The sequence below is a fragment of the Motacilla alba genome, chromosome 9 (assembly GCF_015832195.1).
Source record: "Motacilla alba alba isolate MOTALB_02 chromosome 9, Motacilla_alba_V1.0_pri, whole genome shotgun sequence".
Lineage (NCBI taxonomy): Eukaryota > Metazoa > Chordata > Aves > Passeriformes > Motacillidae > Motacilla > Motacilla alba.
In genome coordinates, this window is record NC_052024.1 from 9,347,422 (window position 1) to 9,371,714 (window position 24,293).

The window sequence follows — 24,293 nt, forward strand, 5'->3', positions numbered from 1 at the left end:
AGCCACATATCTTGCAAGAACTGTACTGGTTTCCCTAAGAGAACTGAGGCTGAAGGGCCAAACATCTTTTTGCAAGTAGGGATTTTTATCCCAGTCTTGACAGATAAAGCCTCATAGTTAAGGGCTTGCTAGCCACCTGTTTTAAAAGAGCTTTGGAACTTTTAATGTGATTGTTCTTCAGAACTGATTTGAAAAAAAAAAAAAAAAAACAAAACCAAAACAAAACCCAAAGCTTCTATAAACCATGAAACACAGTTCTGCAGTGCCTAAGGCTGGACATAGCCACCACAGGCACTTCAGCAAGTTGAGCAAGTTGGGAGATGAAAGACACAGCTCACAGCAGCACTCAGTGCTACAAAGGGTTGCCCCGAACTTCACAGAATAGAAACTATAAGCAAAATATTAATAGAACTAAAATTTAGCTATCAGTAATATGTGAGGATAATTACTCAACTGATTATGAAATGTCATAACTTCTTAACCTCATGAGTTGCTTCATAGAGTTTTAATAGGGGGGAAAATTCTGGTTTAAGAAATGAATAATTTCAAAAAATGTGTGTTAAAAGCCAAAAATATTGATAGGCATCACTGGAGTGAGGCAGAGAAACAAAAATCGCTGTAGGAAATAAATACTTGAAAGATGATGAGAAATATATTTGGGGCAATTTTCTTTTTATTTATAGCAGTAAATTTAGGGGTTAACTCCAATCAATACTGATATTAGAATTATAAAGACAGAAAACTAATGGGAGAGGAATTAATTGATTGAAGCTTTTATGCCTCCTTTTCCTGATGTTTTCAGAAACAAAAATAGAAGTACAAAATTATGATATAAATTAAAATCCAGAGAAGACTGGCCAGAAAAGCACTAGACTTAAATGAGCATTAAAACAGCACCAGCTTGTTCCTGGGGATCTCATACTATTTATTGCATGCTTTGGTAATGAAAGGTGCCAGACTCACTCTTCTTACTGTATAACAACACACCAAGGGGTTCTGGATAGAATACAGGATGATACTAGGGTGTCTCAGAAGCACAGGCAAAGCCAAATAATGCCATCTGGTAGCCAGGTTTTAGTTAGTGAATGCAAAAGCTAGAGGAAGGTTATGACAAGCACACCAAAAGTTAATAATACAGAGATACAGAGACATTAATATTTTCTCCCCTGCCTGATTACCCCAGCAGAAAGTCTGCACCATCCCATTCTCTGTAAATTACTTCATTTACTTTTTAATTTTTTTTCCCCTGGGCATGGTTCTGCAGCATTTAACATGTTTTGAGCATTGCTGACACAATAAATTAATAACCAAGCATTAAAAAAAATCTATTACCCCAAACTCTATCTTCCTAAGGTACAATCTCTGCCTAGAATTAATGTCATGCAAGCAAACCCTTCTCTTAAGCGCAAAAAAAAAAAAAAAAAAAAAAAAAAAAAAAAAAAAAAAAATTACTTCTCTGACAAGTGTTTTCACTAGGCATAAATATGGCATGAACAAGGTGTGGTTTTCCTTGTGCTCCTTTGCTATCAAAACCTTTACTGCAGTCTTTGCATTCTGACATGCCTGATAGCCAGAGGAAAGGCAGCAGTACTTTCAGTTCCCTGCTCCCAGCAGACCCTAACCAAGTGCTTGGAATCCTACTACCCTCTGTCCTGCCCTTTCATTGGTCACTGCTACCACCAAAGGTTCTTCACAGCATTAAGATCAGGGTGAAGATAGTTTGGGCAGACGCTCATTCTGCTTTAAGCGCATCACCTTGTACCTTACCTAGGAGGGTCAGGACAGAGTTTGCTTCCAAATGAGCTGTGGGAGATCAAGGCCTGTTTGACTCTGGTACAAATAGTACAGAATTCTGGCTGCAGTCAAGGATCTATTAACTGCCTCGCACCAAACCACCCAGGCTGTTGAGGGTTGACCCTGAGCATATGGTACCTGTACTGCCACAGACAGCCAAAACCCCTTCACTCTCTGCATCCAAGCCCATCTTGCCTCCCATGTGCTGGCCATGTGCCCCTTGCCAAGCTGTCCTCTGCAGCAGCTGCCGTTTGGTGCTGAGCGCTGTCTCCAAGCTGCCAATGTGCAGGGCCAGGGCAGGCAGCAGCCGGAGCGGGAAGAGGGGCAACCCCCACAGAGACAGCTCATCCTCCAGGAGAGACACTCATGGGGAGCCAGGCTCTGGCTCTTTGGGAAGAGTAAAAACGTGTTTTAACTCGTATTGGCAATGAAGATAAACTACAACCGTGCTGCGGGTTGAAGACCTGTTCTAGCCCCTGTTAATGAGAAGATAAGAGGCTGCATTTTATCCATAGTGGTTGGCTCTGAAACTGGCCATGGCCTGTGCCAGGTGAGCTCTGCCAGGGGAGACACCTGGGTGCTGCTCTCCATCAAAGGCTGCTGGAGAAGGAGGCTAAGCCCTCAAGGGAACAACTACATTCTCAAATTCACCTCCCTGGAGCCTGAGTCAGCATAGGCAAGAAATGTTCTGTAGCAGAAACATCATCCATTGTCCTTTTTTTGAGGATAAAAACTGTCCTTTTCCCTATGAACTCTTTGGTATATGTGGAGGCATCAAATCTGGTGGACTGAATGTGAGATCCCATGATGGAAAACTGGGAAACAAGTCATGAATTGTTCAGCATACAGAGGTGGCGCCTACCTATGGCAAGCAATTGTCCTGGTCTTTTCAGCCTTTAGAAGCCTGAATAAATAAATTGCTCACAGAGCAATAGTAATGCAATAGTGATATACATACTAGGAGTTGCCCTTTAAATGCCCCCTCTGGCTTGCTGGATAATGCCTTTATGAATATTTGTATTTCAGTTAGGCTGTGTTTCTGAAAAAGAAATAGCTGTTGCACCTGCATGGAGTACATGTGCTTGGGCAGAGCCAGCCAGGCACGTGCCCATCCCATGGGCTAAGGGTCCGATTTTGGCATGTGCATGGTGGCTGTTAGCTGGCTCTTGCTTTGGCCACTCACCCTGAGGGCTCAGAGAGCTTGGCAGGGTTCAGGACCTGCTCTGCTCTGCTCTGCTCTGCCAACAGGGCTCATACTTGACATTTTGGAAAGTTCATCAGCCAGGCCTGAAATTCTGTGTATGGATGTAAGATACTGGATTAAGACAACTGTAGAATGTGAAACTCTAACAATTTTGTACAAAATATGCCCTTTCAGCCAGTAGCAAACTGAGCCAGCATCCATGGCCCCTTGCTTATGAATGCAATCCTAGGGGTTAGGCAGGCAAAAAATAACTTTTTCTGCATTAGTATGCCAAGCTTATTTAAAGCAACCAGGATCCTTGCAACTTCTTGCAAGTCACTTGAAATGAGAACATCCTCAGTGGTTTTCACTGTGGGAAAAATTTTACACAGAGGTGTCCAAGCAATGCCAGTTTTGTACCTTGGAACAAACTTGTCTCGAACATTATTCATCTGTATTGGAGCTACACGGGAACCTAAGGATGCCACTAGAACACAAGGTACCTAAGGATGTAAACTCAGTTTGTTGGTTACATGGAACAGTGAGCTGAAGGCTGTATGGAAGCTCAGAAAGCTGAGAATCGTGAAGCAGGATTTGGTTTGGAAAAATATGGGTTGGATTTAAAAAGGTGGTGCCATAGTGTTTGGCTTGGAAAACATGCAACACAGAACAAAAAAAGAATAAAAACTTCTCAGAGAAAACATACATTATTCAAATATCTAGAGTATTTTTACTGACAACCTTTAAATACAAATAAGATTTTTCTGGGGTGTTTTAAGATATTTAATAGGTGCTTATGCAATTGTGTTCCAGAGGAACTGAGGCATGGAGAAGGCTATTGAACATAACTATCCTCATCGTGGTACAAATATGGTATTCCCAACCAACCTACATGCTTCCATCTGAGAGAAGAGTTGCTGGACATGTCATGTCAACCTATGGAAAGCCTGTCATTTTCTGCAGAATCGTGAGGGGACTCCTGCATGGGTAAGTTTCCTTGGCACCTATTTTTTAATCCATCTAGCAGAATATATGCAAATCAGCGCAGCAATGGTATTCTCCCACCCCTCTGTAGATCTGTGCTCTGCACCCTGGCTAATGTTCAAACTGAGAGTGCTTCTACATGGCCTGTTTGTCACCAAGCTTAGCTCTGCAGTGGAACCCCTGGGGAATCACAGAGGTAAGTAGAGCTTTCACCCCTCTGGTCTTTGAGCCTCCATCCAGCTTGCCTTGTCCTTTGGTGCCTGACTGTCTTAAACCAGTGTGACAGAGACTTATTGCCCAGTGTTGCCAGGCAATGCTGATCATGTGGTGCTCTAAAAACACTGAAGGAGAAATCAGATTGTTGAGGTGCCTTCAGCTCAGCAAAACGCTGGAGCCCTCCAGGAAATATTTCAGTGAAGCTGAGGTGATGGGTAGAAAAAGACAGCAAGCCTGGGGAGGGAAGAAAGGCATATTTTTTGTTATTGTAAACATATGTACTTGTCTTGATTCATAATGGGAATGTGGGTGGGAAGCACAGCTGGGAGGACAGAGGGGAGAGGCTTATTTTTATTTTGAAAATATGTGCTAATTGTGGCTCAAAGCAGGGAGAGAGGGTGGGACAGTATATGATGAAGAAGCCACCTGCAGTAAAAGTGGGGAAGGAAGGAAGTTTTTACTATCTGTCAATTGAAAGTAGACGTATTTCTTCTCTAGTGACTGAACCTCAGCTAGGCAGACAGCCTCAGAGCACTGAGTAACTCACATTCAGCTCTGCTTCTGGCAACAGCTTTTATAGCTTGGTTCTAGCACCTTTTATTTAGGCTTGTGTGACCAGTTGGTTTTGGGTGGAATGAAATGTTTCAGCTGACCCAAAACTGACATTTGTTTTCACTCAGTCTTCTAAAAAGCATATTCTTTCCCTTTCAGGCATCAATTTGTATTATTTTTGTGTTTGTTTAAAGCCAAGTAGTGGAAATCCAGAGGCATGATTTATCGATGCAAGAAATTGGAAAAAAATTTCTTCTTTTCAGCAATGAAAAATACAGCAACATCCACACCACTCCCCCATGTTGTAAGAAAACTCTCTTTAGGCCTTCTGCTTTTTGAGAAACTTTTAACATCAGGTTATGGGTGATTCTGAGTGGCAGGGTAGCTGGCCAGGGCTGTGTGTTCAATACCTGACTACATACCAGTATTGAAGCTGATAAGCAGCCAGTCACCCAGTTGCTCCACACGTTGGGTAAATGTGCAAATGCTCTTTATGTCATTGATTAAGGTGGAGCTTCATCCAAAATAGATTGGCTTCATCAAGAGAGACCCATAGAATTGTGTTACACTATCTGGCAGAGATAGTTCAGACAGCAACTCACAGAACATTTTTTGAATTAATAGGTTAGTTGCTGCTGCTGTGAGTTTTTTTGAGCATTGCTTTATTTTCATTAGAACCCAGAATGTAAATGTATGTCATGAGCAGAATGCGATCTGAGGGCCTAAGATACACTCTTGTGGAGCTGTGCTGGAGGGGGTTCTACCACAAGGAGCAGGACACACATCTTGTTCTTTAGAACACCACACAAATTCTAATGGGCCCAATATTTCTGAAATACTAAAAGAAGTTCTGCTATTTCCAATTGCTGTTCTTCTAGTTTCCTCGTAACCTAAATGATTCAGCCCTGCTCCTCTGTAAGTGGGTCTTGGACCAGTGACCCTCAAGAGGAAATAAAGCAGGAATTGTTTTTTTGCTTCTTTTTAATTTTTTTGGGCAGCTAAAAAAGCAAAAGGGCACATAATTCCCACTTCTGCTTTTACCTTGGAAAAATCCTGCTGTTATCCTAACTGTATTGTTTAGGTGTCTAATACCTTTGAAATCTACTCCTAAAACACTTCATCCTTTATGCAGCAAAGTGCAGTATTTTATGGCTGCCAGAATGAGAAAAAGGCACATTAAGGAGCAGATGAAAAGTAAACTTTGGATTGCTACTCTCTGAGTTTTAAAAACCAAGAGGGAGTTTTGGGAGGGAGGAAAGAATGAAAGGCAAAAAAGTCAGGGATACAGTGATATACTCTGAGTCTATGGCCAAGATTTCCCTGCTCTCCCACTCAAACAAGAGTTCTCATTGTCTGGGTTTTATGTGAATTATTATTAACCACAACTTGACTTCCTTATTCAGCTTACCTACTAAGCATGCTTAACAGCCTCTGATAACACTCATAACTTGCCTATGTCTAGTGGGATAATTCCAGCATGAAAAACACTATGTAGAAATTAAACTCTACTCTGCATCATCTGACACAGTTTGACATGAAAATACAGGAAACAAATAGATACAGCCAGGACTAATGTACAAAGGCTCACAGACAAAACATTTCTCCTAGGCACCCTGAAATGCCTGACAACGTTTTTGCTCTTCACATCCAAAAGACGGCCAGGAGGTGCTCTTGAGAAGAGCTTTACAGTGAGCTTCATTGAAAAAAAGCTCCTAAAAGACCATGCATGAAGCAATATAGAGAATGAGTCAATTAGGAAATCATCCATGTCATGGCATACTGAAGTTCTGTGGCTGGTATATATGCTACAGTTTTCCCAAAAATAGAAGTGAGGAAATTGTTGTTCTAAAACTTGAATGTGTAGCTAATTTGACCGTGATCTCACAGAGGGCTGTTGGGAGTTCCTATTTGTTATTATTTGGTGATTAAGCATAGCTTGTACATCTGAAACTCTTTGTCTATTCATTCCGCTTTTAGACTTGGAGCAGCAGATGCCATACCAACTCACAACAGAAGATGATTCAAGCAGAGATTTCTCTCTATTTTGGGGATTTGCAAAGGCATCCTCAGCCCTCAGAACTCTGCTCATTAATTCCTCGACTGCTGTCATAAATCTCATATTTTGATAACTTACTCATTAGCCTAGACAAGCAACATGTAACCCTTGGCAGAGTTCAGGACCAAGCTATATGGTGGAGAGAAAGCAACAAAATGTATCTGGCTTCTTCACTGAAAATGTAAGCCTAATACATCCACACTGTGTTTTTCACTGCCCAGAAAAATAGGTTGATGCTTGGATTTCCTAGGCTCAGTTCTTTTTTTCAGTCAGGCTGCATTTTACTCTGATGCACTCTCATTTCACTTAATAAGAGTTGCTGTTTTCCAGTGAATAGAGAATCATTAATCATACATTGTCTCTTCAAACACAATCCACAGACACTTTTCTTATTCTAAAGAAAAGCCCTCCCTCCTTCTCTTGAAGTGCCATATTTTACAAAAGGTTTCCCACTACTTGGAAACTAACCAGTGACTGGAAATCTGTGTCTCCAAAGGCCATGGACTCAAGAAAATAAATAATTACACTGCCACCAGCTGTTTAAGTTAAAAGTGATGTAACTGTTGAGATTTGTGCTTCCATACACACAAACAAGATGAACACTGGTCAGGAAGGAATTTTTCATAAGTACCAAATTATTTGACATACTTAAATAAGAATTTTTAGCCAAGAAAATACACACACAAAAATATTTTCCAGCATGAACAGATGTTAAAAGTTTGATCTTTTGTGTATAATCTGTAGCAGACATACAGAAACTCATAGGAATTTATGAAGTTACTTCATTTCAAATTGTGATGCATGTCTGATGAGAATATGGTTAACTGGCAATACTAGCAGCATCAGTAAAGGCCAGCTCTCTTACAGTACTGACAAGCAAGCACTAATCTATTTGCTGCTTTGCAATCAAAATTCCAATGGCAAAACTGAAGTTTTTTTGTGGAATCTTGACATTATGGTGAAATTATTTTTCTTCTATCAATTCAGAGAGAAAAACAAAATCAGGATTTTTAAAGTCTTTCCATCCCTGAAAGTCTTGCTAAATCTCAAAGTCACTGTAAAATAGGATCAATTTTAAAGGGGCACACAGGGAGCAAGGCCTCCACTGCCAAACTGCAAGTGAAAAACTTATATGCACATTACCAGTTACATGCTATTGTTTTTCAATCACTGTGACAAGAAACATGCTTTGGTTTGGTCTGGGCTGCAGGCATATTGTCTATGCCATGGGTGTCAATGTAGGCAGATAAATTATTGCTATAGATCCAAAACTTTTAATGATGGGCTCAAAACGAAATTATCAAATGAGTTCTTCCCAAGAAGTGCTGAGGGTGGTATTTGTGAATTTCCAAACCAAGTATAAAGTGATGTTTATGCGCACACATCTCAGTGATCAACTGGGAAATCCAAGCCTGGATCATAAAACTCCCCCACATAAAAGTTTTCCTTTTAGGTCAAGTGAAAGTACTGTTGGAAGTACTGAGGAATAATCTGTTTTCTCAATAGAAGTTACATGACTCCCCTGCCTTCCTAAGACTTTTTCCATGTCTTAGATTTTACGATTGACAAAATAATGACAGCTGCATCCTTTCTAATTTCTTAATGGAATGCAGCCAACAGTACCCAGAAGGACAAAAGCCAGGATTGAGGGGAGCTGAGAGGGGAGGGAGCTTACATGGGTAGAAAACAAGTACTGTAAAAGCTTTCTGAAAACTTACAACCCAAGTATAATTACTAAAACAGCTTTGAAAGGAGGGAGTTAAATTACTGAATGTGACTGTAATCATTCTGCTAGTTTAGATTGCTCCAGTATAAATTAAATTAAACAGGACCTGGACTGCTAATTAGCTACCCTACCCACAGGTGATCACAATATGTGCCATGTAAAATCCCTGCAAAGGCAAAATTTATACACCTAGAAATGACAAGAGTGCATATTAAAACCATTTTTGCAATTTACAATAATAGCAAAGTCCTTTGATAGCTCCTCAGGAAAAAGGGGGGAGATGGTGGGGGGAGGAGCAGGGAGGAAAATCTGTATACATTTAGAAGCCATGATTTAGACAACATTTCCCTTGAATTAGTTTATTTTAAAAGAGAACAAAGGGGTTGTCCTGCTGGGTAGCTTTTCAGCAGGGATGCCCTGCCTGCCTTATTTCAGATCTGCAACGTTATGTGGTTTCAATTAGTGGTAGCACTTGCAAAACTAGCAACACAGACATTTTGGCTTGAAATCTGACTCCAAGGCAGTGAAGGGTACTTAAGATCTACTCAGGGGTGGGTGGAGAAATACAGTATATTTGAAACAGTGTTGATCTTCTGTCAGAGTGGTGTCACTTCCAAAACCCGTCTGTGTTTTTCTGGGCTTGGTTTTTCATTTCTTCTTTGTTTCCCTGTTTAGAAGTTGATTTCCACTTTTCTATCCTATTTCCTGTCTCTTTTGTCACCTGGTTACTTACTAGGCCCTCAGTTATGGTTTTTTTTCAGGCTTCGAGGGCAGCCAAGTAAGCTAGCTAAGCATGCTGAAAATACTATGGCACTTAAAGTGCTTAATATTCACAGATTTCCCTTCTTCCTCAAAGTTCTTTGCAATTCTATGTACTCTAAGATCCCTGTACTATCAGGGACTGACTGGTTTTATAGTCCATCTGTCCCCTTAATGCTGTTAAGGAATTACTAAAATATCCTTATAAGGCAAATGATAATTTCTTTAACTTTGCAGACAAGGCAGCTGACTTCTGGTGCTATTCCACATCAATGTAAGTGTCTCATGTAATACATCTGCTGGCAGAAAAAAGCCTGTGTATGATGATTCGACAAAGTTTCCCAGTCCTACTCATCTTAGCTATCTTGATAGGCAGGTGACATTTTGATGAACAAAATAACAAATGTCACTGCTGTGGTGACAGACATATACAATATTCCAAATATCCACTGAAAGAGAAGTGTTTAATATTGGAATGAAAGAGGCAACTTCTTGACAGGATTTCAACATGTATAACTATAATATTTTTAGCAATGAAGTCAATAATATGTCTCACTATCACATCCATCATGATGCTAAAGTAGTTTTTTATCAAGACTTTCCTAGATGCTACTCTAGTATGGTGATAGTCAACATAGTAGAGCTGAAAGGAGACTACAGCAAAACCATGAACCTCTTTTTCCTCCAAGACTTTCATTCCTAATCTCCACTAAAGGACTTACATTTGTTTTCATGGTGGTGAAGGCTGGAGATCAAAAAGAACCCTAAATATCATTACCATGTATCTGTTTCGCTAACCTAATACTGGCAATAGGCCTTATAAAAAGCTGGCTGTAAAATCACCACGTATTTGGCAATGCTTCATTTTTTATTTGTGGTTGCTATCAAGATGAAACAAAATTTGGGGGCTGCAAATGGAAATGGAATGAAAGTGTAGAAAATGCTGCTCATCTCAAACCCCAGGGTGATCATCTGCTGCATTATTCACATGTCTGGTCAATAACATTTGTTTTTATCAGTGTTACCTCAGCCTTACTTGCATGGCTATTTAGCCTGACTCTCACTCGTGCTGGGAAGCAGCAACCTGAACTAAGGAGCAGAGGAAGGAGCAGAAGCATGGGACATGGATAGACTTTTCCTTTCTGATCTAACAGAAATCAGAATATAAATGAGCAGTTAGGTCACTGCGATCAAACATCCACAGTGTAGTTCAACTGATTTGAGGCTGGAACACCAAATTTACCCTGGGTTTCTTCAAAGGCTCTGCAATGGGAGTGCCTTACTTCAGAAGCAGTCTCTCTTTTTAAGTAATCCACAATGATCCACAGTCATACAAGCAGGCTTTCCCCAACTTCATTCATGCTACTTAACAGCTTTATATCAATTCTAGGAATAAAGATGCTCACATTCCACTGACTTAAGAGAGTAGGTTTAATGCACTCTGCCATTTCCCACCATCCTGATGGGGCCTTTTTTTTTGTGTGTCTGTGTGATTAATACATGTACTAATGCTAATAAAACACTTATGGAGTTTCCCAGATGTAGACATGGCCCCTTAATCCTTCCCTGTTCTGCTGGGGATAATCATTTTTACAACATGAGATCACTTGCACCAGTGAAGTGCATTTTAACACCTTTTGCTGTTATCTGTATGGACTGATGATCCTAATAGAATCCCAGCAGTGCATTTAAACTTTATTTCCTAGGTTAATCAGGCTAAAAGACAGTTAACTAAGTTTCCCAAAGGGGGCCTTCTTTACATTAAGAAAAAAAAAAAAGCTACTGGAATTGTTTATCGCTAGAAATTTTGGTCAGTGAGAAAAGAAAGGGAGTAATGCTATAAAAAGAAATGGTGTTTTTGTCTTGTAGTGGACAGCACGGCACACCATAAAGAAAAAAAAGAGGGAAATATTTTCTGAACAAAGAGCTCATGCCAGTCCCCCTCCTTTTTTTTGATCTTTAATCCCTTCTCTCCTAAGTAGAATGGCAAAGGAGCCCTTCTCTCTCTCTAATAAATAGCTAGCAAAAGAAGGCATTCAATGCTCTGTCCCTTTGATCAGCACAAAGCTGTCAGCTCCTGCCGCTTTTTTTTCTTCTAGCTCTTGTTCCTGGTTAAAAGTGGAAGTAATACCCCCTGAAAGAAATACCCTAGGTGTCCTGCAAATCATCAATCCTATTTTTTAACTTGTTGTTTTTCAGTGGCCCACCCTCCTGGCCTGAGCAACCTCCTCACTAACACCCCTCTTCCTCTTTCCACCCCTTTTCCAGAATACCGGTTTCATTTGATACGCAATTCAATGTGCCAGTCTGACCTACTGGGACCTTGCTGTCTGAGACTCTACCACTGCGCAGACAGGGGAAACCTTCCTTCTAGCAATAAACATGTTTACTTCCATTCATTTCTCCCCCTGTAAAGGAATTTTTTTTTTTTTTCATAGACACGGCAAAGGGATTTTTAGAAAATAGCTTTTAATAATTTATAATGCAGCTCTAACTTTAAAAACAGCAGAACACAAACAATAAATAAAAAAATTACAGGTTGTGCTTGACCGAGTGTCTGAGATCCCATTTTGCTCCAATCTTCAAGCTGCTGCATTTCAGCGACATCACTGCATCTCAGCAGTAAACAATCTGCAAATATTGCTGCCTTCAGACAGGTCACTCAGCACGTTTTAAAGCAGGCTCCTTGTTTACTGCTCAGATTATCTGCAATGTGCTTTGCTGCTCCTCACAGTGTCAGGACCTGATGCACAGTTTGCAAATATTATGCAAAGGAAATAATTCACAAAGGCAAACAATTACAACCGAGTGTAGAACAAGAGAGTGGCTGGTGGTGGGAGAGCAGGGCAGAGGTTAGGTGTCTGTGTGTGTGTGTGTCTATGAAGGGTTGGAGGGGGGAGGAATGGGGAGTAAGGAAAAGCAACTGTATAAAAGAGCATTTTTACCAGACAATGTCATAGTCTCAGTGACATGTAATGATGTTTAAATACCTTCGCCTGGTGATTGCTGCACTGGGTGCGTTCTGTGGGCCTATAGAGATATGTTTTTCAAAAATCAGGATGGAGTGAATGCCGCTCGTTGTTCTGGCTGCAAAATGTCAAACTGCAGTGGAAAGAAATACAGCATTGCAGTGGTGGTGCACTGAGGCCCCCGGTAGGAAAGCAGGAGCTATTAAGTGGAAAATTCCTGCAGAGGACGTGTTTCCATTTCTAATGCGAAGAAAGAGGGTGTTGTTTGAGGCTGGCAGGTCTGTGGAAAATACAGAAAACACAGGGAAGATGAGAAAATGACCTCATTGAACTCTGAGAACTTAAGCAAACAAACAGCTTCGGCCAACATACCACATTCTTCTGCCCAAACAACAAATTGACCTGTAAATTATATAATCCCCCACAAGCCACCGTGCCTCGTGTAAATGTGGGGAGGGAGAAGGGGGCTGTTCACTGCAGGGGTGGGGAGGACAAGCAGTAAAACCTGCTGCAGTAGGAAAGACTCTTGGGGTGAGCAGCCTGTCCTCCCCACAGCACCACCTTCCACCCCAAATGGAGTCCTCACATGAGGTTCAGGTTTAATTGCGCTCTGAATACCAGCAGAATGATGGCACTAGTTGTTTATTATAGTATGAACTATTTCAGTACAGCATAAATTTTCCATTTCAAAGGATCCTGAATGCCTTCAGGGAAGGGACTAGGTTTTGTGAGCAGAGGGTGGCCTCTGTAAAAGTTGGTGGGGGGTTCATCTTAGGGATGGTTAAAACCACATTCTTGGAACCTGAGGGGGGACTCTGACTCTAGAAGCCTTTTTAGGGGCTGTGTTTTCCCCTATAGAGGCCCCCTGTAGTGTTGACTTGGGCTGCCTGAGTTACCATTTGATATTAACTGAACAAATCCTAGTGTAAAAATGCAGGGGCTAACCAAAGGCCATGGTTCTGCTGGGGTTGTTGTTGTTCTGTTGGCGGAAAAGGCAGATGTGTGCCAGCGTCCCAGCATCTGACTGTGTTGAAAGGTTTGATTCATTGTACAACTGCTGGCCTTGGTGTTTTTCCAATAACTAATTAATTGAACACAATAGAAAATTATTAATAGGTAGAACAGCAGATAAACCATAATTCAGAGTTTGCAATAGTATTATTTACAAATGAGCAAGACCTTTTCTGTTTGTTAATAGTACATTTGCTGTGGAAACTTGTTCTCAGCTACCATGTAATTCCAATGTACCCTTTTAATGGATAGACTCTTTTTTTTCTTGTTTACATTGTTAAAATCGTGTTGTCCCCCACTTGCAGTTGATTTTGAGCACAACCAGAACCTGCTCTACCATCCAGCCTTTTGCATGGACTCAACTGCTGATAGACAAAGTTAGCTTTGAGCTGTTCCTGCAGCTTTAAAGTCTACATGCTTTAAGGACAGACATAAGTATAAACAGATAAAGGGTTTGATCGTGCATCTTTAAAGCATATGCATAGGAACGTAGGAATGTGCAAGGTTCAAATATAAGCTGCAAAGAAGAAGCAGCTGATGCAAGATTCACAAACTACAGGTGCACATTCAAATTTCATGTAAGCCACTTTTTAAGTCTGATGGTTTGATCCATTCTGTCATTAGGCACCACTGCCATTAATGCACTGAGGGAGAATTCAGAACACCCCTGCAGCTCTAAAGAGTTCATTAGATTCAGTGCTCACGTTCCCTCACCAAAACATTTTAGAGCAAGATAAAGTGAATTACAAGATAAGTGCTGAAGAGAAAGTGAGACCATCCCAAACACAATCCAGAAATGCAACTCTTCCCTCTTGCAGGCCTTAAAAAATATAAATAACCATTCTTTCTTTTCCAGTTTGACATCTCCCTGAATGTGGAGAAGACAAGGCAAAAAATGACAGAATTACATACTAAAAAAAAAGTCTGTACATACAAGGCTTTCACCATTATTTTGTAGATATTATAAGTTGTTTGTAGAAAGATCAAAAAAGGTGGCTGAAGATGGGGGCATGTGGCTATATCAAATTCAATTCTCACACAGCTGTTGCGTATTGCTTTTCAAGGCTCCAGTTGCCACTTATTTCAGGTATGGAGGAGATAGTGTTGTGGTAATATGAAAAGGAAATAATTCTGATCTGTGCAGCTCAGTTCTGAAAACCAATTTGTCCAGAATCCAGCACCATTTCAGTTTAACCCTAAATGCCTTCCCCTCTGCAGCACAAGGGCCAAAAGACATTCAGGAGCTCCACAGCGTTGTGTTATTCCCTTTCTGGAAATGTTTAACCAGGGCAAACTGTATAGTGCAGCATTTCTGCATGGTGCCATGGATTCTGTTTCTCTTTTCCTTGTGCTGTGTAACTAAGGGGCACTGTAAGGGGTGCATAACTTACAGACTAGAACAGCTTTCTCCTCCACACTCTGACAGGAAATAAAAAGTGCCCAAAAAATCAAGAGAAAAACAAACTCTATGAATGACAAAAACAAGCACTATGAATGACAAAAACAATGCCAAAACAAAAGTTTCCTGCACCTAATAAAAGGGAAAAGTCAGATTTTTGCTCATCCTCACCTTGTGGTTGCAAATGGCAAAGGAAGAGAGGTAAAGAGTGCCCCATCATTAGAGCTCTGGAGTTTAGCACCCATTGCAGGATTAACTCTTCTGAGGAGTGCAGGACTTTGGTTTTTAATAGGTTCTTTGTCTTTACATAGTGAACTCAGCTCATCTTGTAGCTTCTGTTTTGCATTCAGTTTACAAGACCTGAGAATACCTAAAGAAACTTCTAAGAGACTATTTTAAATAAAAACATAGGCATGTTTTTATGGGTGATGAAGTACAAACCTGAGCCAACAAGATTGTAGGCAAGCCACATCCAGCTCCTGCCAATGCACCTCAGTGCTGCCCTACATAAAACTTTCAGAACTGTGCAGAAGTGCCTGGTTAAACTAACTTGTGCAGGAGTTTCAGAAAGCAAAAAATAGATAATAGAATAAACAAAAAAAATAATGCTTGTGAGTTGTCCCTCTTTGCATCACAATATCAAAAGTCATGGAGTAAAAGAGACACAGAAATCACTAATCAAGCTTTGGCTTTTATTTATTTGTTCTTAAATTTTAAATCATACAATTTCATCACAGCTGGGAAATGTGTGGTGTCAGCATTCCCAAGCTTTAGCACTGTCCTCTCATTCTGATCCGAGTGGAAATAGGACACCTGGCCTCTGAGCACTGAGAGAAGCATTGACTCCCCAGGATTCTACTATCACTGTGTCTGCTTTCCTAACTTTTATAAATCTAATGTCTTGAAAGAAGTTTTGAAATCAACTGGTAGAAGACCTGACTGTGAACGAGTCTTCCTCAATGTTTTGCAGTTTAGGTGACTCCCAGTGCGAACAACTGGAGGATGAGGACCCCAGGACATGACAAAGCCTAAGCTCACTGTTTTATCTGGATGCAGAAGGAAAGGCCCCTTGGCCGGCAGATCAATGGTTTCATACTGAGAAAAGAACAACAAAAAAGGAAACACCATAACAAGATGTGTACACAGGACTTTTGTGGATAAAAGGTGTGTAATCTGCCCCAACACTGATGAGCTGGAGACCTTCCTCTGTCTCAGGATGTCATCACCTCAGGATGTGGGTCCTGCTTAGGAGGCAATAAGAATTATCAGGTGTTCAGCAAATCTGCCTTGGAAAAGCACTGAGCTTTTGCACTTGAAGGGCAACTGCAAGGAGAAGGTAATCGGTGTTTTCCACATCTCTTGCAACTAGACTTGGTTCAAAGAATATTGAGACAGAATTATCTAGGACCATATTAAAAACCTTATGTTGAGTGATAGAAGGGGGTACAAGCAAAAAGTGAAAACATTCCCCTAAATGCAAATCCTCCCACATACCAGAAGAAATACATAAATCAGTCAAAGTGTGGGTCAGTTCGTAGCAAAATGTTTGACTCAACAAGAGATGGCATGCTGCTCAGCCACTTTTGACTCAACTGAGTGCTGCCAACCAGCTATGAAAAAGCCATGGTGGTAGAATCAGCTAAACATTTGGTAGTGATGCCCCAGTAAAAGGCTTTGGAAGGGTTGTTCCCAGGTTCTTGAAATACCTATGGCACAGCTAACCTCTACAGATACATTTAGGTATTTTTCTTACAGCAATTATCTGGCAATAAGTGCTTGATTAGACTTTCTTTCTGATGAGTTGCAGTGCGAGAGCTTGCCCCTTACAAGGAAGCAAGGCTAAAATTTGCCTCTTCTGTTGAAATGGTCATTTGCAACAAAGATTCCTCCTGCTTTACACCAGTGAAGCAAATTAAATGGCACGTGGGACAAAACAATACCAATACTAAAGATCTGATCTCTATCAGTGTCATGATTTCTCTTACCAAAGTCTCAAGGAAATCTCCATGAAGATCATTAATTTCTATAATATGCATAAAAGAAATCTGCAGGGTTCAGGGAGAGGCAAAAAGGGAGACTTTTAATATACCCCCTTTTCTGCTTTTGGTTGTAATTCTCCTAAGTGATGAGTATGATGCTAGAGTCACTCTATCCAGCATATGCTAGAGTCACTCTATCCAGCATAGTGGGAATGTTACCCAGTGTCACTACAAGTATTTAGTCTGATCAGCCCCATAAGCCCCCCCCCTCCCCCCCCCCCCCAGAAACTAATTGTGAGGATTAGGGCACACCAAGACACTCAAGCTCCACTCCTGTGGGTTTGGGGAGAAACAACACTTTTAAACATTCCAGCTACAGTTCCCTTGGCAACGTACATAACAACAACTCAGTAACACTATGGGTTTTTGTTTTCTTAACCCTTCAGGACATTGACTGAATGAATACTTCCTTGAGGAAGCTGTTCAGTCAACCAGATATACTCAAACACACTTAAATCCAGCAGGCCCTTTCTCTTTAAAGAAACAACAGCTGCTGAATTCCGTGTCAAACTGATCTCCTCCCCTAACATTAAAGGGTTTAATTCAAACACACACATATACCATTAGTAAATCCTCCATGGAAGTTTGTATGAAAAAAAAAGACAGTAAAAACCAATCCCCAGATGTCAATGTTCATATCATTATGAAGTTACCGTGGATCAGAGGACACAGAGAACAATATATCACATTTTATAAAGCACATAAGTACTCTTAAGAAACAAAACAATATTAGCATTTGTGTAGATTATAAAACATAATATTGTTCCTGACAGTAATAGGAATAATAATGGCTACAACAACTTTATAATGATTTCTCTGGGAATTTAAAATACTTTGTAAATATTACCTAATACTATCAAATAATAAGATTTACACCATCTTTGTGAAATACATGAGATATGCCCCTGAGTTTGTTCCCCAGCTCAATGAACTGGAGCTTTCTGTGGTGTTAAATACATCTGTTCCTTAGCAGTAACCATTCCTGTTGTGCAAAAGTTTGGAAGAGGAACCACCTGCTGAATACTTGTGCAAGGTCACCAGAACTCACCTGCCCTCACAAAGAGCTGCTGTAGGCTTTGGGCTGTCATTAGTAGACATAATTAATGAACGTGCTTGCAAGGCCTCAGTTAATAGCTGCAACTGTTATGGTACTCTGCAGATTTCTTTAAGAGACTTGTCTGTGCACTATTGTCTTCCTCAGAAGTTTAGATTTATGAAAGCATGAAAACCTTTATCCTGGAGACCTTTTCCCCAGGTTGAGATCAACAAATGATGTGTAGCAATTGTCTGAAAAGAACTTACCTTTCTTTCTCAGTATACAAGAAGGGACCTGACCTAGCTTTTTAGGAGAGCAAGAAAAATTGTAACTATTCCTTAACTAGTAGTGTAGTGATGCACACTTACTTACACAAAGGAAGAGATTGAAGCCACAAAAGTAAATCAGGGATCAAGCATATGTTAGTGCAGCCCAAACCAATCACAGTTCATGACCCAGCTTTTTCAGCCTTTCTCTCCATAAGCTTTAATTTTTGTTATTTTCAAAAGGAACCTGTGTAATCTTCCCTTGGATCTGTCCTGTGATGATGAGGCACCTTGTCATATTTGTAGCTTCAAGCAGACAGAAGAAAGAGTTAAGTACACCTGCAAAATGAAGGCTCTTTAGCCTTAAACATCTATGATTCCATTGTTCCAGCACTGCTATCCATAGAGAGTGCTTACCTTCTCTGCAGCAGCTCCTGTGTAAATCTCTGGGAAGCAGACCTCCCTCCTCACCACACCCCCACCCCCAGCCTGAGCTCACAACCATTTGTTAAAAGTTATGCAGCATCCTCACTAACAAACATGTGGTTGCCAGGGCATCCTTGTTCCTGAGCCAACTACTATACTAAGGCTTTACTGGCAGCCATCCAGCTGTGCCTCATTTAAGAACCTCTGCAGCAGTAAGGGATGTGTTTTTCCTGTTTACAGGAGAAGTCAGTCAGTTTGTTGATTGTCTCCTGAAGACCTGAATCATTTGGGGAAGCAGTAATCTTTCACAGCGGACTGTGAGGCAGAATATTTCTCCATATTCTTTACAATCCAGAATTTAAATCTTAACTGCAGAGAGCTGGGATTTCTGCACAAGCCCAGCTAGAGTAGGTCCCAGACAGGTTGGTGTGGCACTGTGAGCAGCACAGCCCCAGCACAGAGCCTTGCATGGTGGCGCCCTGCAAAGCTGGGCTGGTAATTCAGCACCGGTTCTGCAGTGCGGTGGTGCTGTCTTGCCTGGGAGGAGAGAGGGAGTATTAGCAGCTACAAACCCCATTTCACTAAAGATTTTACAGCATCACAGCAACATCAATCCCAGCTATCCTTGCTCTCCATGTCAAGTTTTCTTGGGCCAACTGCAGTAAAGAAGAAAGGATGGCACTGGATAGCTATGGAAGGGCCTTGCTTGCCATTTCATTTAGTGCAGGTGACACCCAAAGATGCAGCAGTACTGTGGCTGATTCCAAGCTGGACTTCTGCCTTCCCAGCAGCCGGAGCGGGCATGGTCACAGAAGCTGATGGCAGGGGACATGTTGCCAACAGTGGGCATGGGCTGCTGCCATGGTGGGAGCTCATGTCCTGAGAGCAGCACCCAAGATGAATGAAATTACAGAGGAGGGTTGCACCAAGAGGATTGACGGAGTTTTATTGCTCATGCCATGATTCTTCTGTCCTTAATGCCTCCAGGGTGTCACTGCTTTCATTTCTTATTCCTAGAACAATTAATGAGCTGCATTTGTGCCCTTAGCATTGTTCCATGGTACCTTTACAGTAGCATTCATGCAGTAAGAGCTGGATGAAGAAAGGAGGGGAACATCCAGATGGAGATGGGATGTTTTGGATCACATATTCCTGTTGTCCCTAGAGGAGAACAAGGTTCCACACACTAAGGAAAGTTTAGACCAAAAAATCTCAACAGGAGGTAGATGCCATCATCATTGCAGCTGTCACTCATAACTGGTGCTTACATACCAGACCTTTTATCTGAGAATTAATTAAATCTAATCTACCTGAACCCTGGAACAGGGAAGTGGAAAAGGCAATGAATGTTTTCATTTTCCAGCTCTGTATTTTGAAAAGGCAAGAAGTAGATCCCTGTGCTTAAGACCATCAGAGCTTTACAAATTCAACTTTTGGAGGTCTCTTTACAACATTGGGCAATTTGTTTTAATAGTAACTATACCATTGTGCTAATTTGGGCAGCAGTTTACAGTCAAATCCTGGCACCCATTTTATCCGTACTCCTTATGTGTCAGCATACACTCTGGCTTTAGCCTGGGAGAAGCCAACATGGAAAGTCAAGAGACATTAAACACCAGGTTATATTTAAGGTTTCTCCCTGCAGGATGGATAAACATCACTGAAATCACTGTTCTGAGACTGCAGGCACAGCTATTGAGGACAGCCCAGATGCAAGCCCAGGTCTCATTTGCAAAGCACAGAGTGGATTAAAAGGTATGATTGCAGTTCTAGTTAGTAAAACTTTAACATAGCTTGCCACAGATGAGCTAAGAATGGCATGCATTAATAGTACAAGAGTAGAGATTTTTGCACTCTAAGGCTGCCTTTGATATTGCTTCTGTGTGCTGTGTAATAGAAGTGACTGATACCAAAGACACGTGCCCAATGGGCTAAGTTAGGACATTGTCAATGTTCTACATCTTATATATCTATAGAAATATATACACATATTAAAATACATTAGGAATTACATATGTGTAGTGCTCCTGGTTGATAGCAACTGAACTATTTATGCTCTAGTCTTGTTGGGGGAAAGGACATTGTGTTTGCAATTCATTATGTCCCCAAAGAAGTAGTAAACACTGTATCTATGCTATGAATAAATATATAACAGATCAGAAAAGCAATGTAATTGCAAAAGATGAATCACAGACCTGCATCAAGCCTTACCCTGATACCACCCAAGAAGGTCTGAGCATCAGTATTCAGCCCTCAGGTCTGCACTTATAGTTTTAGCATTTCAGACCTAAGGAAAGGAAAGAAATAAAAGAAGACAAGAATTTAGCTTTTGTTCACTGTGTGAAAGGGGAGTGTGTAGCTCCTCACACAGTCCCACAGGACATGCAGAATGCAGTGACTGCTCTATACAACCTTCCACTGGAAGAATGTGCAGGCAGCAAAAGTATTTGTGATACTAATTACAGATTAGAAAATACTCATTTAGGAAAATGTCCCTTGGCAGGGTATTTCAAAATAAACTAAACATATTCCTCTCCCAACTGATGGAAAGGGCTGTATTCCTCTATTTAGTTAGAGAAAAGGGGATTAAAAATGCACCCCATTTGGGATGAAATGGGTTATAAAAATGAGACATAAAGCACTTTACATCAGTGCTGACAAAAGCCCAAATTAAAGAATCGTCCTTTCGTTCAAAGACTGAAAAATAGCAGACATCTAGATGGAATAAAGGTTCATTTAACATAATAATCTATTCAAAAAAGTGGTATTCATCTTCCTAAAATACAGCAATGAAAAAAGTCACTCTTTGTCACAATTAAAAAAAAAGAAATTAAAATGTTATAACAAATATTATGGCTCAGTGGAATGCCACACATAGTTGCAGCACAGATTTTACCACAAGATAGACTTTTAAAATTGAGGCAATATTTTGAGACCATATTGCACCAAGCCTAAAACTTGGAACATTTTGACTCATTTCGTTTTGCATGGGCCTTATCAGAGCAGCAAAAAACATCAAAGGTAAATTAATATCTGGAAATTCCTGTGTAACTTACAGTTTTGCTGAGGAAAAGCCATGCACGCAGCATGAACTGGTATTAATAAGTGTACAAAAGAATGCATTATCCCTTGCAGTATATATATATAAATGTTGGCTATACCTATGGGTTTTTTGGAAGTAGTGTTGTCATGGTTACCATTCAGCTGTCTTTATGTTTTAATATGCCTTGTTTTGTAAGGTTGAGGTTCAATTCAAGTTCACGTGAAGCAAATCAACTGAAGTTTTCAGACGTGGTCTTTAACTTAATGTGTGTTGTTTTCTGAGAGGCCAACTTGCAATACTTTTGGCATGACTTTAAGGGATGTCAAGCACCCTCGGATGCAGAGGAAGCCAATGCTCTGTATGCAGTGACTGAGTCATGAATAATCTGCCAAGCTGCACAATCCGTGACAGTGTTCTTTTCCAAGGCTATAAACCTGTTTCAGGTGATGTGGGGAATGTTTCTGTGCTCCTACAGGCCAAACCTACCACTGTTAGACACTAACTGAACAGTGTGTCATTCTCTCAGCAGCCTTTATTTATTTGTCTGAAGCTACAGGAATGCTTGACTGTAATGTAAAACATAAGCTCAACTCCCATGTGTAACATCAATATTGCAATATCTTTGGTCCATTGAAACAGAAAACTCCATTTTCCCTTTCCCTTTGCAAATTTCCTCATCTTCAAATGTTGGGGGTGGATGGGTGTAATATGCAATTTGCCATTGGTAATTCATTAAAAAGCTGTAGTTTCAGCTCCAGTTGAAAGAGAAACTCAGCAATTAAAAAAAAAAAAAAAAAAAAACCTAAAATGAAAACAAATAACCCCAAACAAAAATAAACAAACAAACCATCCCCAAACAAAAACAACCAAAAACCCAAACAAACAAAAAACCACCTCCTGGCCAGGGTAATTGAGCATTATCCCAGCTCTGTGTGGGGTTTGATTGTCTTCTGCAGATATTCCCAAAGAGCCAAACTGACTGGTAAATGTCGTTTTTTGCTTTTCTATGGAAACAGAAGAACCTGCTCTTCAAAGTAGCCTTTTACCCTATTAGTCTTAAGAAAAACCTTTTCACAGCCTCCAGCATGCCATGTTCTAGAGCAGTTCCTCTTTGTTCTAGGTTCATCTCATAGGTAGTCTTTCAGCTTTTAGTATTTTTAGATTTTGACTCCTGTTCTCTCAGGAGTGGGCACAGGCAAGCAGGCTGCAAACACTGTGTTCCCCGTGGCAGGTTTTCCTCTGTCTTGAGCACTCATAGAGTGCTAGGAGTACTCAAAGAGTGGCTTATTTTGCTCTTGATTGCTTGGCTGTTGATGCCTTTGGTTTGCTTTGTTTCCTTGGGGACATCCCTCAGCAGTGGGGCACAGAACCATTTCTTTTCAGATTGTCTCTATGCATACACACATCTCACAAGTGCATAGGATGCAGTTGTTAAAAAACCCTGCCCTTTCCAAGAACTCCAGAAGATTTCTGAGGCACCAATTTAGCCAAAAAAGAAAGTTCAATATGTAGGGCACAAAATGCAGCATAAACCACACAGAGACCCAGGTCTGCACTTGCGTTGTACAAATCTGTGCTTGGTCGCCACACACCTGTGTGTACATAGACATTTGGGTATGCAGGAGTCACATGTGATGGCAGTGTCACAGAGGGACATAATGAATGTTATCATGGGCTGTAGAAAACACACTCCCACCCTCTCACCTGTGTTTATTCAATTCATTCATTTTTCATTTTTCTATCTTTCAGGGATCTATTCAGACAAATAACTAGTTGATATGTCATTATATGTGTGTATTTGTAATTAGAGACACTCAATCGTATTCTTTTTTTATCAGACATCTCAACCTTATTTCATTATTTGACTTCACAGTGTGAATTCTTTCTGGCTTTTCATCTGTTCTGATACTAAATGGGCCAGTAAATTATAAGCTTTATCTCCTAAACTCTACAGCATCATCAGAGAGCTGAAGATGAGTTGTAAGCAAATTGGACTGAGGGAGGCCTCCTTGGCCCCTGTATCCAATTCCAGGGTATGTTCAGATGAGTGGAAAATGTTTGCTGCTAACCCCAGTGCAGAGCTTCCAGTTCATTGCACAGGAGATCCACTTCCATACACGTGATGGTGTGGTCTGTGGGAGGAAGAAGAGAGCTCTGAGGAGCACCTATTTGTTATGCTGTGGGCTCTGGGGACTGGAGCCGTGCAAAATAGCATTTGAAATGTCACTTTCTAGGTCATAGCAAGAGATGGTAGCAATAACATCTCTAACCAGGCTGCCTTTGAAGAGCAAGATCACCTGCTTTGCACTGTGTTAAACACTGAAGTGATCAAGGGCTGGCACTGCAGGGTCAGCCTTCTCCTCCAGTAAGTTCAGGTCTCCATGTGTGAGGATGTTTTTATCACAAGCTCCAGCCTTTTAACAGGTTATTAGCAAAGCACCAGCAGGGGGTCTGAAAAATGAAAACTACTTTTTGATTTGTTCATTAAAATCAAATAATTATTTATAGTTTAACTGATCAAACTCTCTACTTAAAAAAAAGGGAAAAAAAAGGTCCTCATTCTGCCTGCTTGATATTAAATGGTAAAGCAGCACAGGAGTGAAAATACCCTGGAGCCCTTTATCATCTTCATTATCTTCACTGGTGAAGTGAGTGAGTGAGTGGAGAGGTGTGAAATTCCAGCAGAGAGGAACATGCTGTTTTAAGAGGAAGTGCTGACATGCAGGCTACAATTAGACAAAAAATGACTGCTGACATTTAAAAATCATTACAGAGAGGAAATTGTGAGTGTAATTATGTCATCATTGACACTGTTCAAGTGTGCTGATGCATTT